This window comes from Ammospiza nelsoni, chromosome 1 (assembly GCF_027579445.1).
Source record: "Ammospiza nelsoni isolate bAmmNel1 chromosome 1, bAmmNel1.pri, whole genome shotgun sequence".
In the NCBI taxonomy this organism is placed as follows: domain Eukaryota; kingdom Metazoa; phylum Chordata; class Aves; order Passeriformes; family Passerellidae; genus Ammospiza; species Ammospiza nelsoni.
Window position 1 is genome coordinate 116142355 of NC_080633.1, and position 17182 is coordinate 116159536.

Genomic DNA, 17182 nt, shown 5'->3' on the forward strand with positions numbered 1-17182 from the left:
TGTCAGCGCTGAGCCGAGGCGCTGGCGTGGCAGCCAGCAGCCTCCAGCAGAGATAATTCTTAGCGTGTGCGCTGCTGGCTCAGCTCTGCTTTGCCTCGCATGGTGACAATTTCTGCCTGCCATCGGTGCCCCCTTTGGATCCAGTCATGCAGGCGGCAAACTGGATGTGTGTCCAGTGTTTGCACCCTCAATCTCCATCAGCAAACTTTGGGGGAAGTGACCTCTTCTTCCCAGTCACTTTGCCCCTTTCCTAGCATATTTAGCATTCATTGTCTCCTGTGCTGACCTTGTTCTTTAAATTGCATTGGGACTGGTCTTGTTCGAGACGCAGGTCAGCAGGAGAACAGTCGATTGTGGAAAACCACACCGTCGATGTTCGCTGGGGTCAGAGCAGCACAAGTGACCTAAATTTGAAATGCTCCATACTCCGTGGCTGATCCAGCATCCTCAGGCTGCAGCCTGTCTGTCTGCTACAGTTGCAGACCAAGAAGTGATTTTTTTGTTCAGGAGCAAGATTTCCACCAATTTAATCTACTAAAATTTGGAGTTTGGAAATCTGGGGCAAAATGGAGGGGGAAAGAGAAAGCAAGAGAAAGAAATGCAGAAAAAGACAAGTTGTAATTGAGAAACTTGAGTGAAACACAACATTTTGGTCATACAGTGGGGTGGGTTTTGGCAGTTCAATTTGTTAATTTTCTAGAACAGGCATGAAATCGCTGTATTTATGTATATAGGAATTAATAATAGCTTACAAAAGCAACACATTAGTTTTTTTTGGGTGGGAGGAGAAACCAAGAGCTGCCTGAAGGCGAAACACATTTAATTCCCTTTTTTAATTTCTTTTTGTTTTAATTTTTTCGAGAGAGCTCCTTTTTCATTGTGTTCACTGCTGTTGCCCACACTGGTGCTGGAGGAGAGCATCTGTGCTGTCTGCATAAATTGATTTGGAGGGTGGCTGACCGTGCTTGGTGCTTCCTTCAGGTCACAGCTGCCATGGTTTGCAGGGTCCTTTATGCGTGCATGAGCACGGGCAAACACATCCAAGATGTGGGAGTGTGAGTTTGAGGAGAGCTTGGCATCAGCCCCCGCACACGCCGGCTGTGGTGCCTGCTCCCAGAAAAACACAGCTCAGAAAAAGCCGGGGAGGTTTTCCTCTGTGAGGTGAAGCTTGTAGGAGCACGCCTGGCATTGCTTTTGTTGTTAAAAGCAGATAGGTTTTTGTTGGTTTGCTTCTAGGCCACTAAATGCTCCTGAATTCTTTCCTGACCCCCAGTGATGGCACCAGTGTCACAGGAAGGGAATCCTGTCGTTCCCTCTTGGGCAAGGGACAAGCCCTGGGTCAGTGGTGGTGACCCAGGAGTACTTTGGACAACTAATGTGAAAAATCTAGGGGCTTTGAACACAACAGGAGATGAGGTGGATCCCCTCCCACCCCTTTTTTCCCTTAATTACGAGAAGTTTCTGAGTGATTGTGCTGGTTGAACCATCCACAGGAAAACAGCAGCATTCCTGCAGGGGCTTGCAAGAATTTATACTGGGTTTTCGCTGACACCTATTTTTATATCAGAGATGGCAAAAAGATACTGACATATCTAGTCTATCTGCTTGTGAATATATTTCATTTCCATATGCATCCAGCCTTGCAGTGTGTTTGATAAGTTGGGTTACTTGTTTTAGCTCATCTGTGCTTCTCCCTTCCCTTGGAGCTAATCCAGAAAATGTCTTGAAAAAGAAGGTTTTGTGGGGGGGAGAAGGAGATTTAATTTGCATCATGAGGAAAATATGAAGAGTTTTCACAAGATATGATGACTATATTTGATATCCTGTAGCTTTTGTTAGTCTAGAAGTGATTTTTTTTTTCTCCTCTCTCTGAATCTGAGTGATCTAGGGGGATGGTGAGCATCTATTCTTATTCTTCTTCAGTATTTTAATCTAGGCTGCCCAGGGCAGTGATGGGATCACCATTCTGGTACTCTGGTGTGTAGATGTGGCACATGGAGATGTGGCTTAGCAATAAACATGGTGATGCTGGGTTAAAGGTTGACTCAATGATCTTAGAGGCCTTTTCCAACCTTAATGATTCTGTAATCCTAATTATCTCTTCAGGTTTTAAGCTTTCTCCTGCAACACTGGTATTAATGGTGACATTTGACATTTCAGTTACTTGTTTTCTGCTGCTGATGAATGAAAGTATATAACTGAATTCAAGTGTGGGGAAAAAAAGGAGTTTTATAAAGATTAGTAAGGTAATGTAAAAAAATTAATGATCTGATATAGAAGTTTTCACTATCAGCATGGTATACATTTATCTTTTCAGTGCACATCACATTAAAAAGGTTAACATTGATAGAACGTGGTGCTTCACTGTGAAAATGCAGCATTTTCAGATTTATTTAGCAATTTTGTGTGGTTTTTACTCCAAGTTATTGTGCTTTTATGTACTTCAAGAGAAATGAAAATATGTATGCATGTAGATCTTACATATTTACTGGCATAAATTTCTTCAGAAAGAGCAGTAGTTCACTTTGTGTACTGTGGAAATTAGATAAATGGTCATACTTGTTAAATTTTATTTTTCGCTACTGAGAAGAAAACAAAAAAGATTTACCCAAAGATTGTGCCCAAAAATCAGAACACTCTGTGCTGAAGTCCTGGAGCAATTACAAGAAACAAAGAGAATCTAAGAAGAAGGAATATGCAGTTATTTATTTTAAATACTGCCCAAATTGGTGGTTTTGACAGATATTTCTTGTTGACTATTGCCTCCCATACATTTTACAAGATAAAGCTTAAAAACCTGATTTTTGGATCTACCTACTCATTCCTGTTTTATCTTATCCTTTTGCTTTTTATCCATGTATTTTAATCCAGAACTCATAATGAAATTCAAGCTTTTGGAACAGTTCACAAAATCGGCAATTTAATGCAGGGTTTGTCACTTTTACTTTTGTAACAGCTGTAAGATAAATAAAATAATGAGATATTTACAGCACAAGGTCAGGCAGGTTTTGTGATAGCAGCTTTTCATATATAAGATTACAGCTAAAAAGGGGGGGAAGTGCTGAGTTACATAATTGACTAAGGTTTGACACTTAGAATTTGTGTTATAACAGCACTTCATAGGCTATAGATGGGGCCGTTTCAAGTTCTGTTGTAAATCTGACTTTACAAGGCTTTAATGTTCTGTAGGCTAATAAAAATCACTCTAGGATTGAATGTGTGAAATAAAAAAAAAATTGTGTTTTTCATATTTTTAATGCTCAGGGTATTTTGCCATCTTTGTTTTTTGCCAAGATTGCATTGCTCTTGGATTTTTGAATAAATCTTAAAGATTACTACCTTCATGTCTGAGGGAGGAGAGGCAAGAAAGAAAAGGAAAAAAAATAAAAAGGCATCCCAAAAATAGAAGTCTTGCATTTGCACAGTAAAGTTTAAGGTATCAATGTGAGCTTTTGGCACTGGAGAAAAAGGGCATAAATATTGAGCGTGAAATATAGTGTAATAATAAGTGATAGCATTTTCACATGGTTGAAGTATAAGCCTTCCAGGAGCTACAGAGGATAAACTGTAAGCCCCAGAAAGCCAGCTTTTCTGAGAGACTACCCCTGTGCACTGCACATCTCCTTGTTTGAAACATCTAGGGCTGAGGAGGAGAGGAAATTGTCTGACCTGAAAATTTGAGGGTTTATGTAGCTTTTGCATGGTATTGTTTGAAGGAGTCACCTGCCTGGCAAATAGTATGAAAATGCCAACAGTTAGGAAGTGTGATTACAAATATCCATCTCGATTCCACATAAGCAGCAGTGGCTCCCAGGAGGAGTTAGCCCTCAGCCAGACGTGCTGCCCTTTGCCATTTAGGCAATCTTGGTGCAGGGCTGCCGTAACAACCTGCCCCAGAAGCCTCCTCCCTTCCCGTGGCGGTAGTGATGTGAGAGCAGTGAAAACTCTAGGTCAGGAATACTGTGTTAACATTTCCCTCAGTCCCCATGCTGCTTTGTCATTGATGCCAGCTGTATTCAGTACTGGAGTTGTTGTTTCTGGCTGCCTTGTCTCATCTGGAAGGAGATGACTGTCACATGCAAGGGTGACACCAGCCCGACCATGACCTGCAAGGCTTTCAGTGCCCTCAGCTGGGGGAAGGAAATCCATGCAAGAGCATAAACTTAGGGCCAGGAGGGCCTGGGAGCAAACACCTACAAATTTCTCACATCCCTGCTCCTTTCCCTGTGTCCATGGGCTTCAAGTCATGTTTCCTCAGAGAGTATGGGAAGCTTTCATCAGTGTTTGGTGGCAGTAGCGTCCTGCTGTGGTGTGCCAAGTACCTCTGGCATTGCTGTTCCAGCTGGTTTCCATGCACAGGGCATGTTGCATTTTGTGGCTGTTGGGTGAAGGAGAGAGAAGCGGGGAAGCTGTTGACCCTGCCCACCACATAAACTGTGCTGCAGAGACCCAAGGGAGCCCCAAGGGAGCTGCCACAAAACCTGCAGCACGCAGGGTATGCTTTGGGCAAGAGCACACTGTTGTGCTGTTTTGTCTGTAATTCAGACACTGGGAGGGACCCCATGGGCTGGGCTGTGCTCTTTTGGGCTGGCAGAGATAACCAGGCTTGCTTTGCACAGGTGCACAGAGACCTGCCAGGGATAAAAGGGGAAACCAGTGTAGGAGAAAAGCAGCTCCAAAAGATAGTGTGTCCTGTCACCTTGGTCCCTGGTGAGGTGGCCAGCTGCCACCTCCTCCGAGACAGATCCAACATGGGCTTAAATTAACTTTAAGAATTCTGGCTGTTTATCTAAAATCATTCATTGTTCCATACAGGTAATTGCAGAAATTAGGGATTCATATATGAGGGTAAAAAAAAAATTGTTTCTTCAGATTTTTACATATTGCCTTCATTCTGCATATGTGAGAAGCTGTGGTCCACAGCTTTCCTCACAGTTAGGCAAGAAAGTAGCTTTTCTTTACATTGTACACTGTTGCTTCAGGGTAGAGAGGGAGAGATTGAAAATTAGGGGAATCATGAAACTGTCTCCCTCAGATATACTCTGTGGTAAAAAACAAAGGCTTTTTATTAGTATTATTTGTCCTATAGCTAGATCTTCCCTTGAACGCTTTTGGGTGCTGTATTCTTTACTCGTGTTTTCTGACTTGTGCTTGAAACTTCCAGGCAGCTGGGGACTTCCTTTCCTTAGTTCTTGTCCACAAGGAATTACTGGAAGAGAGAGAAGTTCCTGCAAGAAGTAAGGCAAGGACAGGAGCTTAAGATAAGCACATCAGAGCTCCTCCTAGAGAAAGAGAATTAAGGATCTTTGGTGGTATGAATGCTTTATTTGCCTCAATTTGCATCCTTTGAATTCATATCGTACTGAAGTCATGCTCTATCATGACAGTTGTTCAAGTGCCCAATATTTTGAGCACACACAACAGCAAAATCCTTTCAAAATGATGATACCTGGTTGGAGTATATCTGATTGTGTGTTAGAACTGTTAGACGTAGGAGGTTTTGTTTTAGGAAGTGTAAAATAATGTGCCTGCAGGCAGCTGTGCAGCTTTGGTGTGAGGAGGACTGTGCTGGATGGTTTCAGAGGTGTAAAACAAACAAAAAAAGTGCACTCATTTTAACCCTCAGTGCCTTCTGTAGTTTCATTTCAAAGTACAGAATCTCTTACTTTATGCAGTTTCTATTCCTAGTGAGGGTTTAGTTAAGGGACAGAAGCACAGACAAGTCTGAGCACAGATCAGTTGTTTGCTTTGCTTTTATGTGCTTTGGTGTCAGCAGTGCGTGGTGAATTGGCAGCACAGCAAGTCCTGTGATAAGAGAGAATGTCTGGGCCTTAGACTGTGCCTATGCTCCACCTTGAAATCCTTTGGGTATCTCCTGCTCTGAATGGGGTTGAACACAACACGAGGGGCATGTTCTTACAGATAGTGAGGAAGCATCTGAGCAGTTATTCTTCTCAAGAGATGCTGATTTGAGGGGAAGGGAGGGGGGGGGGCAGAGGGTGCTCTGTGTTGGCATTGGTGGTGCAAGGGGCTGCTCGTGGGTACCACCTCTGCTTGTGTTATGGAGGTCCCAGGACAAATAAAGCCAGGTTTAGGAACACACATCTTTTTAATTGCATAAGCCTTTGGGGGTGGCTTTGTATTCTCATCTACTACCAGATCAGAAAATAGGAGTAGTCTTACTAAGCCTTTTGCCACATGTTTGTTGAGGTTGTGGAAGCACACAGCAAGGGTTTTGTGTTGTGTAGAAAGTGAGTTCTTCCTTGGCGATCTGCTTATTTTTACTTTTGAGTGTGTGTAGATTTAACTGAAGATCATGTATTCACACAGTTGTGCTATTTAAGTTAATGCGGGGTGACTCAGTGTGTATTCACTGCTGCGAGCCCACAGCAACTGCGACAGAACATTTTATTGTCTGAAGACAATGCTAATAATGATAGCATTAAAACAGCGTTGGAATTTCACAAGACAATATTCTGTTCCCAGAACTGCCCAGGGCCAAAGAGATTTGCCATTGTCAGACAGGGGAACAGGAGCTGGCCTGCAGTGCAAACAGTGCCCTCTGCTTCCGCTGGGCTGGGCTGGGGCGTCCTGCCCCTCTCTGCTCCTGCTGCCAGGAACCTGCTCCGGAGTTTGTCACAGCTGTGAGCACCCTGCAAAGCAAGCACTGCAGCAGTTGGCTCGGCTGAGAGCTGTGGGAACACAGCCCCTTCCCAGGATGATCCTACTCTAGGCTGCTTTCATCCAACAGGTGAGCTGTCTTGGGCAGCTGAAAGGGCTGCAGGCTCTTCTTTGGCTGCCCCCACCTATCTCTGCTCTGGTGTTTGGTCCCACCAGGTGTGCAGTTTGCTGAAGGAGAATTTGGGATAGGTGTAGTGTTATACATTGTGGCTGCTATGGCATTCCCAAAACTCACAAAACAGTGGTTCAGAAGTGATGCAGTTTATATTGGTTGTGCATTTCTTTGTGGAGGGGTTGTAGGATGAAACCAGTGTGACTGTGGTGACAGAGGGCAGCTGTGCTGTCTTTGTAGCTGAAGTATAGGTTATAAGTGCAAATAAGTTGTTCATTATGAAATTAAAAAGCATTACATATGTATATTATTAATCCTTAGCACCACTTCTTACTGTGTAAAAACAATAATAGTTTCCTTATCAAGAGTTGTTAATAATGCTTGGATCCTGAAAGCAAAGATGCAGAGGTGGGAGCTGTGTGCATTTATTCTTTCATAGGAAATATTTAAAGCAAAACATTTCTACCCTCTTAACTACTCCTTTGCAGCAGGTTCCTGGTTTGCTGGTGTAATAGTCAGATTGGATAATGACAGCATAGACAATAAGATGTGAAAATTAACTGAAGCAGAGACTGTTGGCAGTGCAGAGACACTGCCTGGCAACCTCACCAACTGCAAACCACATTTGTAGTATCATGACTTACATCCAGTGGGGACAGCATCTGCAGTGCAAAGCCATTTGGAGGCTCACTGGTGGTGAGCACAAAGTTTGCTCTCTGCATTAGTAACTAGCAGATAAGATAGCTGTGAATCTGTCTTGCACTGAACATCCTTAAGGTGAGAATCCACTGAGTACTTGCTTCTTTAATGACTCCCAGCAGCATTTCCCAGGAGCCACGTGACAAAGTACCAGAGGGTTGGGCTTATCTTTTAAAATGGATCCTTTCAAAATGTAGTTTGTGTTTGGTGGGTATAGTGAAGAAAAAGAGCTGATTTAAGGAAAATTGAATGGGGGAAGTGTCACATGCTTTGCAGTGTTGAGATTCCAGGCATCCTTGCTGTGAAAAATGGGAGTTTAATTACCCAGGTTTTGTGTGGGTTTGCTGAGTTGCTTTAGTTTGTTTGTCCTCTGTCAGTCTCTAATAATGCTATTATTTACTTTCACTAAACAGAAAAAATTAATTCAGTGCTCTCTGTTGCTCAGTGTCTGCCGGCAGTACTGGTACTGAGTTGTGTCACTGCAAATATTGGTTTGTTCTTGCCTGTACTGGTGGCAGAAACAGTGGGAAGAGTCAAACAGTCTAACTCAATATTGCTTACGTATTTTGTATTTTCTTTTGACAAAATCATTGCATGTTTCTGCCTCAACATGGCCTTCTGTGAGCTGCAAGGAGCAGATGACATCATTGTTGAACTGGCGAGTTCAGTCCATGTGATATGTACCTTAGAACTTTATGGAGTACTTTTGGCAGTTTCCCTGCCTAATACATCTTTTGGGGCATCAGAACATCTCCTTTGATTAGACAGTTTCTAAATAGCAGCAATTGTGATATTGGCCACTTGATTTTTGTCCCAGTATATCAAGTGTGTCCCTGTGTATCCCTGCATATCTGTATCACCAATACAGGGAATTTGGGGCATGTTTTCAGCATGGCAACCAGACTTGCACAGAGTGGCACAGCCCATCAGCCCTCTGTTTAGCTTCTACTCCCAGTTAAACACTGGCATTAGCAGCTTTTTGTCCTTCTCACCCCCTTTCCTCGACTGATTCCTTAATGCTGTACACAAAGCAGTCCTGCACAGCGCTGCCTGTTAAGTCGCTGCCTTGCTGAATAAATTACAGGTGCCTGCTGCTAAAAAGGAAGAGATGATGCTTTTCTTTCTCTGCGTGGTTCTTTTTCTCTTCCTCATGTTTTCTTGATTTTCTCAAGTCATCCTGTTTTGTTTGCTGTTGGCAAGTAAATCACCGAGAGATGCAAAAAGCAAAAGAGCAGAGAGAATGCCCGGTGCATACTAAGAAGCAAATATTCCAGTCTATCAAGCATGGAGAAATGGAAAGAGGTGGATATAGATGGTGATGAATTTAAACATGTACTTGTTTATTGCTCTGTCTTCCATGTCTGGATCACCTGCTGCTGAGGAGAGGGTGAGACAAAGAAACTCTTGATTTTTGGCACCACTGCAATGAGGTGGCAAGATGAGATCACAGAATTGTATAGGCTGGAGGGGACTTGCAGAGGTCACCTAGTCCATCCTGCTGACCACCTGATTCCCATCTGATCAGGTTGCTCAAGGCCATGCACAGGACACTTTTCATTATCTCCAAGGATGAAAGTCCAGCAGACTCTCTGGACTTCTGTTTCAGTGATTTCTGAAAGTAAAACGTTTTCTCCCCCATATAAGGCTCTAATGTCCCATGTTGCAGCTCTGGTTGATGCTCCCCTTCCTCCCTGTGTACCTTTGAGGACAGTCTGTGTCCCCTCCCATCAGGCAGTGGGTAGGTCTCTCCCTGTAGCCCTCTCTTTTCATGACTGAGCAAACACAGTGCCCTCACCCTCTCCTCCTGTGCTCCAGCTCCTCAACTGGCTCTGGGACAGGGCAGCCTGTGCTGCTCCTGGCAGCACATCTACAAGAAAATCTATTTTCTGTGCTGCATCCCATGAGAACCCTGATTTCTCTTTTCATGTCAACCAACCTTAATTTCTTTCCTTTTTCAACCTTTTTGCATGACATCTCCAAAACAGTAGCATTTTCAAGCTATAGCTTTCATCATAGTATGCTATGATGTCACCAAACTCTATGTATGACAGTAGAAAAGAAAAAAAAGCAACTGTTAATTCTTTGCTCAGTTGCTTTTATCTCTCATCATGTTCATTTTTACAACTATACCAATCCAGCAAGACTTGAATCTGACTTTTTTTCTTGAAGAGCTTAAAATGTGTTGTCCAGTGTGAAATTAAATATTCTGCAGTCAAGTGCAAACATCCAACCCAAAAAGGCAGATGCTACTCCAGGTCCAGTATCGATGTGTAAGTCATATTATGTTAGCAAATGAAGTGGGAAAATGGCTCTTAAATAGTTTCTTCTGCAGCTTGCCTAATTTTTTATATTAAGTTGCCCCTGGTATTTCAAGATTTTCTATCCATTTGCTGTATACTCTCACAGCAAATCCAAGCACAGTTTAGCAGGGCGAAGAACATTTGGAGACTGGCTCAGTGCCCAGAGCCTGCTTTTAACCTCTGTCTTTCTCAGCAGCACTGTGTGTGGTGTAGATATCCAACATTTCCCAGCTATGGGAGAAAAAAGAAAATTTCACGATAGAATTTCTCAATCTTAGTGAATCAGGTGTAACAAATTAGTGAATCAGGTGTAAAAATACTGGCCTAAAAGAAGACCTCAGATTGTAAAGACCCTAAGAAGCAGAATCAGGCATGCTAAAACACTCAGGTTAATGAGCAGAGAGCTATGGCATTTGATGGATTCTCATGTAATTTTGAAAGATATCCACTATCTCCCAGCTGAAAATTCACACACAGTTATTCTGTATATATATTCTAAAAACGTTATGACCCTTAAATATTGTCTAATAATGTATAAATTCTGCATGGCTAATTTAGACTTTGGACGATTCATTTTCTTCTCAGAAGTATTTTTGAGAATTCCTCTAGAGTAATCCACCAACTCATCAAGGAACTATTGAGTATAAGTTAAAGCAAATAGTATGTCAAGAGACTGACAACTTGATTTTATGTTGTTATTTCTCACTGACTGAAGAAATTGGATCTGTCTCTCCATCCCTAAAATAAAGTAATCCCCACGCAATATTGAAGCACTCATGAAGAGCTGTTGCTCATAGAATGATGTTCCTCTTGGAACTTGAAATAATGTGCATCCCTTTACAAGGTGCATGAATAAAATATTAGACAGGTAGAGTTTGTGACCTAGTTGAAAGTTATGTGCATGATCTCTTCTCCTTGGTTGAACTGAGGAGTCATCTGGAGTGGAGGATATCTTTATGTACAACAACCCTATCTGAGTTTTTGGTTTTGTTTCTTTTAGTGAAAGGGTCATTTATGGATATGTGCTTTTTTGATTTAGGGCTGAGCTTAAAATAGCTAGACATCTGAAAACTTAATATGCACAGTGAAATTTAATTAGGCAATTGCATAAAATCAAAGGGATTCTTTTGTGGAAAGGAAGCAAGAATCCCCTTTTGGTACTTTCAGCACACATGCAGCTAAGTCCTGTTTTCATCTCCTCCTCTTGAGCAAGAGGTGTTAATAATAGATGTGTATGATCTGCTGCCAGGGGTGATGGGCCAGGGATGTGAGCAGGAATGGACTATATTCCTTTCTCTTTCATGGTGCCTTCTTCATGTAGCCAAAGTGCACAAAGTCTAATATTTCAGAAGGCAGTCTTCACCTTTGTACATTCCAATTTATTTGCTAAATTTGGTCTCTGCAGACACCAAGCACCTATTTCATGGTCACAGTTTGACTTCTAAGTACCTCTTGAAAGTATACACAGAATTTCTGAATTTAGGCTTAATTAAGCATTTTCATGAAAGATACAAGCCTAGCTTTTTCAGTGTCTGAATTATTAATTTTTTTAAATAAAAATTATGAAAAAAGTATATCTATTTCTAAAAACCTTTTTGATATCTATAATATGGATTAACTGTTGGGAAAGATAGTAAGCTTCAAATGTGCTCCAGTTACATCTCTCCAACTTAAGTTACTAATTTTAAAAATTGGTTTTCTTTTTTGGTAGATTAGACAATACTAAATAAAATTGTATTTGTTAAAAATCTGTTCAATGTTAACTCTCAGAGTGAGAGGCTACCTGCAATATTTGTGAATCATAATTATGTGAGACTCATTTAAAAAAAGCCAACAAAACACAGAATCACAGAATGAACTAGGTTGGAAAGGAACTTTGAGATCAACACAAAAAAACACCATGGAAGTGAAGAAACAGAGAATTGCATTAAGGGAAACACCAGGTACACTTTCTGAGCAAAATCACTGACACATCCAAATATGAATATTTCATATAAACCATCACACTTTTTAAAACACCTTTTGCTGGCAGTTACCAAAGCCAGCAAAATTTCCCAATGTTTCATCCAGGCAAAGGTCAGTGATGAATTGAATTTCATTCTCTTAAACATTTCCATTTCTTTTGTGTGGCTGTGTCTCTGCCTTGATTGTTTGGGGTTTGTTTTGGTTTGGTTTTCCCCTCATTACTTTTTTTTTTTTTTTTTTTTTTTTCAAAAAAGTGGCGAGATTAATATTTTTGCAAATAAAGATGTTTAGGAGGTGTTTTAATTTTTTTTTTTTTGTTTTTTTTTACTCATGGGAAACATGTTGGAAGAAAGCTTTTCTGTGTCATGCAACTTGTGGTTCCCACCTCCTGGTGTATTTAATACACTGTGTGCCCCTCTGCAGAGCATGGGCAGCAGCTTCCAGCTCCCTCTCCACTCATTTCCAGCTTGGCCAGCTTGGGCACAGAGCATTCCTCTCTGTTTGTCTGCACATGTTGGTGTGTGGTGTCCTAGTAAAGATTTGTTGTCATCCAGGTAGTTCAAATAAAGTTTCCTGTGTGGTTTTCACTTTTCCTGTTGTGGTATTTCGTGATTTTTAATGTTCAAGGGCAAGACTTCTCTTAACCTGTATGTAGGCAAAAAGGAGAGCAGCTATAGAAAGTATATTTAGGTATAAATTTTTTAGCTTTTCATAAGATGCATTTAGTTGGCATGATGTTGTACATCTGAAAATTGTTTCATAATAATTTAATCCCATTTTTCTTTCATTTCAGTTTCCATCAGCAAGGCAAAACAGTCTTTGCTTTAATTATTCTTCATTAAGATTCATATCTCTGAGATTAAACTGAGATAAGCTTTGGCAATTCTCAGGTTGTGGTTGTCTAAAGAGGAGCCAGGCTGAGGAATAAAACTCCCTGTTTTCCTGCAAGTAAAAATAGGAAAAATCAGCTGAAATCCCTGAATCCTCACTAGAGTGCCTGCATGCTTACCCCAGGCACGGGGCACACCGTGCTTCTGAGTTAAGAGATGCTGAAGAAGACACATCCTTGACAATGCCTTTGAGAATTTGTTATGAGATGTGTCCCTCTGCTGATAATATCCAGGGACAGATGTCTCTTCCATTCTTCAGATGTATCTCAAATACGAAATCCAGATGTTAGGCTGGCCTCTTTCTCCATTTTAAAATCCTCACTGGGCTCTTGCTTACGTGGCAAACGCTTTGGTCATTCCTTCCTTTGGGGTTTTTAAATTTTGAATATGCAATGCCAGTCACAGGACTCTGAGATTTGTTTTTCTCATATCATGGGTGCTTTTTATTGTAGGAATATTCAACTGGCAAGGGACCAGCTGAAGGGATCACTGGTGGAACAAGGGGGAGTTTTCTGTAGTTTTGTGTATTATGTTCACATTTCAGTGACTCCTGGTTCTAAAGGTCTCAACCTCATTGTGATGATCTTATTTAATGAGTCTTCTAAATGTGTTGTATTACTGGAGTGGCCTGGCACCACAAATGGCAGGAGAGTTTCTGTTCTGCCAGAACCCAGCCTGGTGTGGCTGTCCCCAAGGCAGTCAGTTGTCTTGAAAAGGAGCATCACTCCTGCCTGAACAGTTTGCATACCCTTTTGCTTACCAAATGGTTAAAAAAAATACGTTTCTAAAAAATGGCAAAAATGTTTAGAATTTATCTAGTTACAAACTTAACTTTAGATGCACAAATCTCCTCATATTGGTTGTTAAAATTTTCCACTTGACCTTGATTTCAGCAGCAGATAAATGATTTCCTGTTGAAATTAGGATAATGAGCCATTGCAGTATGCCAGCTGCCCAGCCATTGTGGACTGTTTTTCTAGGCATTCCAGGAGGATTTTTTTGGAAAGAAATTTGAATGAGTGTGGGATTTTATAGAGAAAAAAGCTACAGATAAATGTCAGTTCAGAGGAGAAAGTGGTAGCTCACACCCATGTAATTAAAGAAGTTAATATTTTTTACAGTCTGAGTCTAGTCCAGAGTTTCTTATCTTGGTTTGGTTTAAGTGCTCCCTGTCTAGGTGAGGCATTTTCTGCCCTTACAGAGGAGATTAAATCTTAGCTGAAGCTCAAAAGGGAAACCAGCTTTGTGTATGCCACTCAGTGTCATGATTTTTGTGATTTTGAGAAGTCTGATATTGGCTGTCCTCATGTTGTTTTGGATCTCAGATGGTTTAGAGTATTTTTTTTGTTATTTTTTTCTCTTTCTTTTCTTCCTCTCTCTCCTTTTTTCCCTCCATAGAGAACTGAAAAGATAAGGACAATTGCTTTAAATATTCATGTTGAGGCCACTTGTGCCTGTCTAGTAGGAGCCAGTGACCAATCAGTTCTTTGCACATATCTCAGCTACTGTGTGTTTGGCACTACATCAGCATATATATTATTGATTTTTAAGAGAAGCAAAAATGTGGGCTCCTAATGTTCCTAAGAGGAGGTATTGCAGAGATCATTGTTTCCTGTTGGAGTGAACCAGGCTGTATGGGGCTTTGAGCCAGCTTGGTCCAGTGGAAGGTGTCCCTGGCCATGGTGGGGATGTTGGAACCAAATGATCTTTAAGGTCCCTTCGAACCCAGGGGTTAATCTATGATATAAATCTGCTTGCACAGGCCTTGTTAAGTTGTTTAAAGGGAAAAAAAAAATCTAAGAAAGATTGTCAGTGAGGAAGGAATGGAATGGTGGCTGCACACCATGGCAGCTGTGCCCCACTGTGCCTGCCTGCAGGAAGCAGGTCTGTCCGCCACCAGGAAGAAGCACTGAGCTCTCAATGGTAACAAACATTTTCAAACTCTGCTGTGCATCCACTGTAAAGCTGTGCAGCAACATATCCTGCTGTATTTTCATCTTGTGTCATAAAACTGCAGGAGAGATGAAATCCTGGGCCTCCAGATACAGGAAGAATGCAAGAAAGAATTAAAAAGCACCTAAGAATCAACTACAGTAGTTGTCAGACATAGGTTGCCTTCTTGGAGGCCAAGCATTTGGTATTGATTTATCACAAGAGGTTTGGTTCTTCCAATACAGGGCTGGCCTGGTATTCTACTGCAAATTCCCTGGGACAAGCAGGGTCTGTTTATTTCTTGCCTATTTATCATTTTCCTTTCATATTTTCATGGAGAAAACCAAGTGCGTGTAACTTGTTGGTGGCCTTTCTGGGTTCTTCTGCATTGGAACTGGGCCATACAGAGAGGTAGCTGGAGTAACTAAAATTTGGTGACAGGGGTCTGGCATGGTGCTTGCTAAACACATAAGAATTGCACTTGCGTGAGTAATTAGAACTTGAGAAATATTCATGTGAGACCTCTTATGCTAAACAGTATATTCAATTGTGAAAGGAGAATCTGGTGCTTTTAGCTATCCTGATAAGTCCTTGCTTATAAATTCTACTGAAATTTATGCTATATTCTTCATTTTCTCTACTTTTTCTTGCAGTTCTGTGTTACTGTTTAAAAATATTCACTGTGGTGTATGTGGCCCTTCTCAGCTGTGTTAAGGGTGCTGTGTTATGAGATTTGTCTGAGATGTGTTGCTGAAGGGCACTGTTTTGGACTGATAAAGTGCTGCTGGACATCTATTACCAGAGCAGTTCATCTGCTCAAACAGGGCAATTAGTACAAGGTTCTGCCTTGGGCTGCTCATCCTGCACCTACCAGTGCTGCCATCTGAGGATTTGCTGTTCTGCTGGCAGAGACCTGAGTCCTCACAGAGGGTTGTCCACACTGCTGCTGCACAGTCCCATGCATGAGAATATTGTTGTTATGTTGACGAATTTACGCAGTCTGTAACTTAGTTCAGAACCTGGTCTGCCTCCACATTACTCTGTAAGCTTTATCCACTGACAGTTTTGTCAGTGCACTCTGCTGTTGCAGGTGCTAAATAGCATTGTTGGGGTTTTGTTCTGTGGCGTGAATGATGAAACCAGTCATGCACTGAAAGCTGCACAGAACATTTATCTGTTTGAGTTTTGTATGTGTATCTTCTTCAGTCATTTCTGTCCTGGGTCCAGAGCCAAGCTCAGTAAAGCCTGTGTGGTGTGTGCTTTCCTGGTTGTTTCACAATTTAATGGAGACCCTCTTGGGAAATCCTTGAGACCTGGAGCAGTATGTTTATTGTGGCACCAAAGGATTCCAGCAACTCACTGTACAGTAACTACTCCAGTATTAATACTTCCACTTTTTATTACTGCGACCTCTTTAGAACATAAAATAGGCTATATAATCTTAACATAGTGTACACTGGTGTTCACTAAACAGCAATGCATTTCATAGTTCACACTGACATTCATATCATAAATATGTCTGTTTGAATTACTACTATTGGAACAAACCACATGTATGTTGGTCATTATGTCTATATACTTGTATCATTTAGAAAGTAAAAGTGTATTCTTGTTGGTACAGAAAGATGAGAACTCTTTTGTGCATGCACTTATGTGGTAACTGTGTATTGGAGCTCTCTTAAAAGCCATTATGGTATTGGGTCTTCCTTAGCTTGGCATTTCTCCCCTTCTGCTGGCAGTCACCAGCCTCACAGCAGAAAGGAAAACTGCTCCTCCCCTTCCTCCATCACTGCCTTTTTTCCACATAAAAAGATGTGTAGAAAGCTGCATCCCACAGCAGAGTTGTTTTCCTCCCTAAGAAATACACTGACTTATTTCTCCCTTACCTATTGCATATATAAATGCTTAATTACAGGAAAATTATCTCAAAATTTTAAAATTATGTGCTTTTCTGTCAGTCTATTTATTGTGAGGATATTTGCAATCATTTTTAGCAGGTGACACAAAATATAAAGGTTTGGGGCTTTTTCCGTGTGGACTTTAATAACTGGTTTAAAACTCCAAAAAGTAGGTAATAATTTTGTGTAGAAAAAGGAGAAGGTGTTGCATATGAAATGAAAGATGTATTGTTTGACTAGATGGGAGTAGTGTTTTATAAAGACAATACTGCCATGGTTTTAAAAAGCATTGTCTAAAATAAATGTTTTGGAAAAGGGAAAGTGACTAAGAAAAAAAAGCAAAATTTTTGCATATAGACATATAAAAATTAAATAGTAGATTTTTTGTGCTTTTTGTTGTTAGCTTGGAACATATCCTGTCATCCCTCCCAGCAAGGGAGGTGTGGAGGGTTTTTGAGCACACAAATATTTTGCTCTTTGGCCTTAACTTTGAGTATGGAAAAATAGACCATCACTGTAGATTCCATATTTTCATGTCAGAATCAACTAGCAGCTGCCCTGAAATAACACTAACATTTACATATTGATATTTTTCCCTCAGTTACTTGTAAAGTAGCTGACACTGATTCCATGCCCTACTAAATTTTTATCATAGAAACAGAGTTGTGGTTTTTTCTCTGCAGTATTTTCTCTCTTTGTTTGGAA

At 41.0% G+C, this 17182-nt stretch overlaps 1 protein-coding gene across 4 annotated transcripts in view; it reads left to right on the plus strand.

Annotated features, from left to right (window-relative positions):
* The window catches only part of FAM110B (family with sequence similarity 110 member B), a 113259-nt gene that overhangs the window by 76450 nt on the left and 19627 nt on the right, over positions 1-17182 (plus strand). The window lies entirely within an intron of this gene.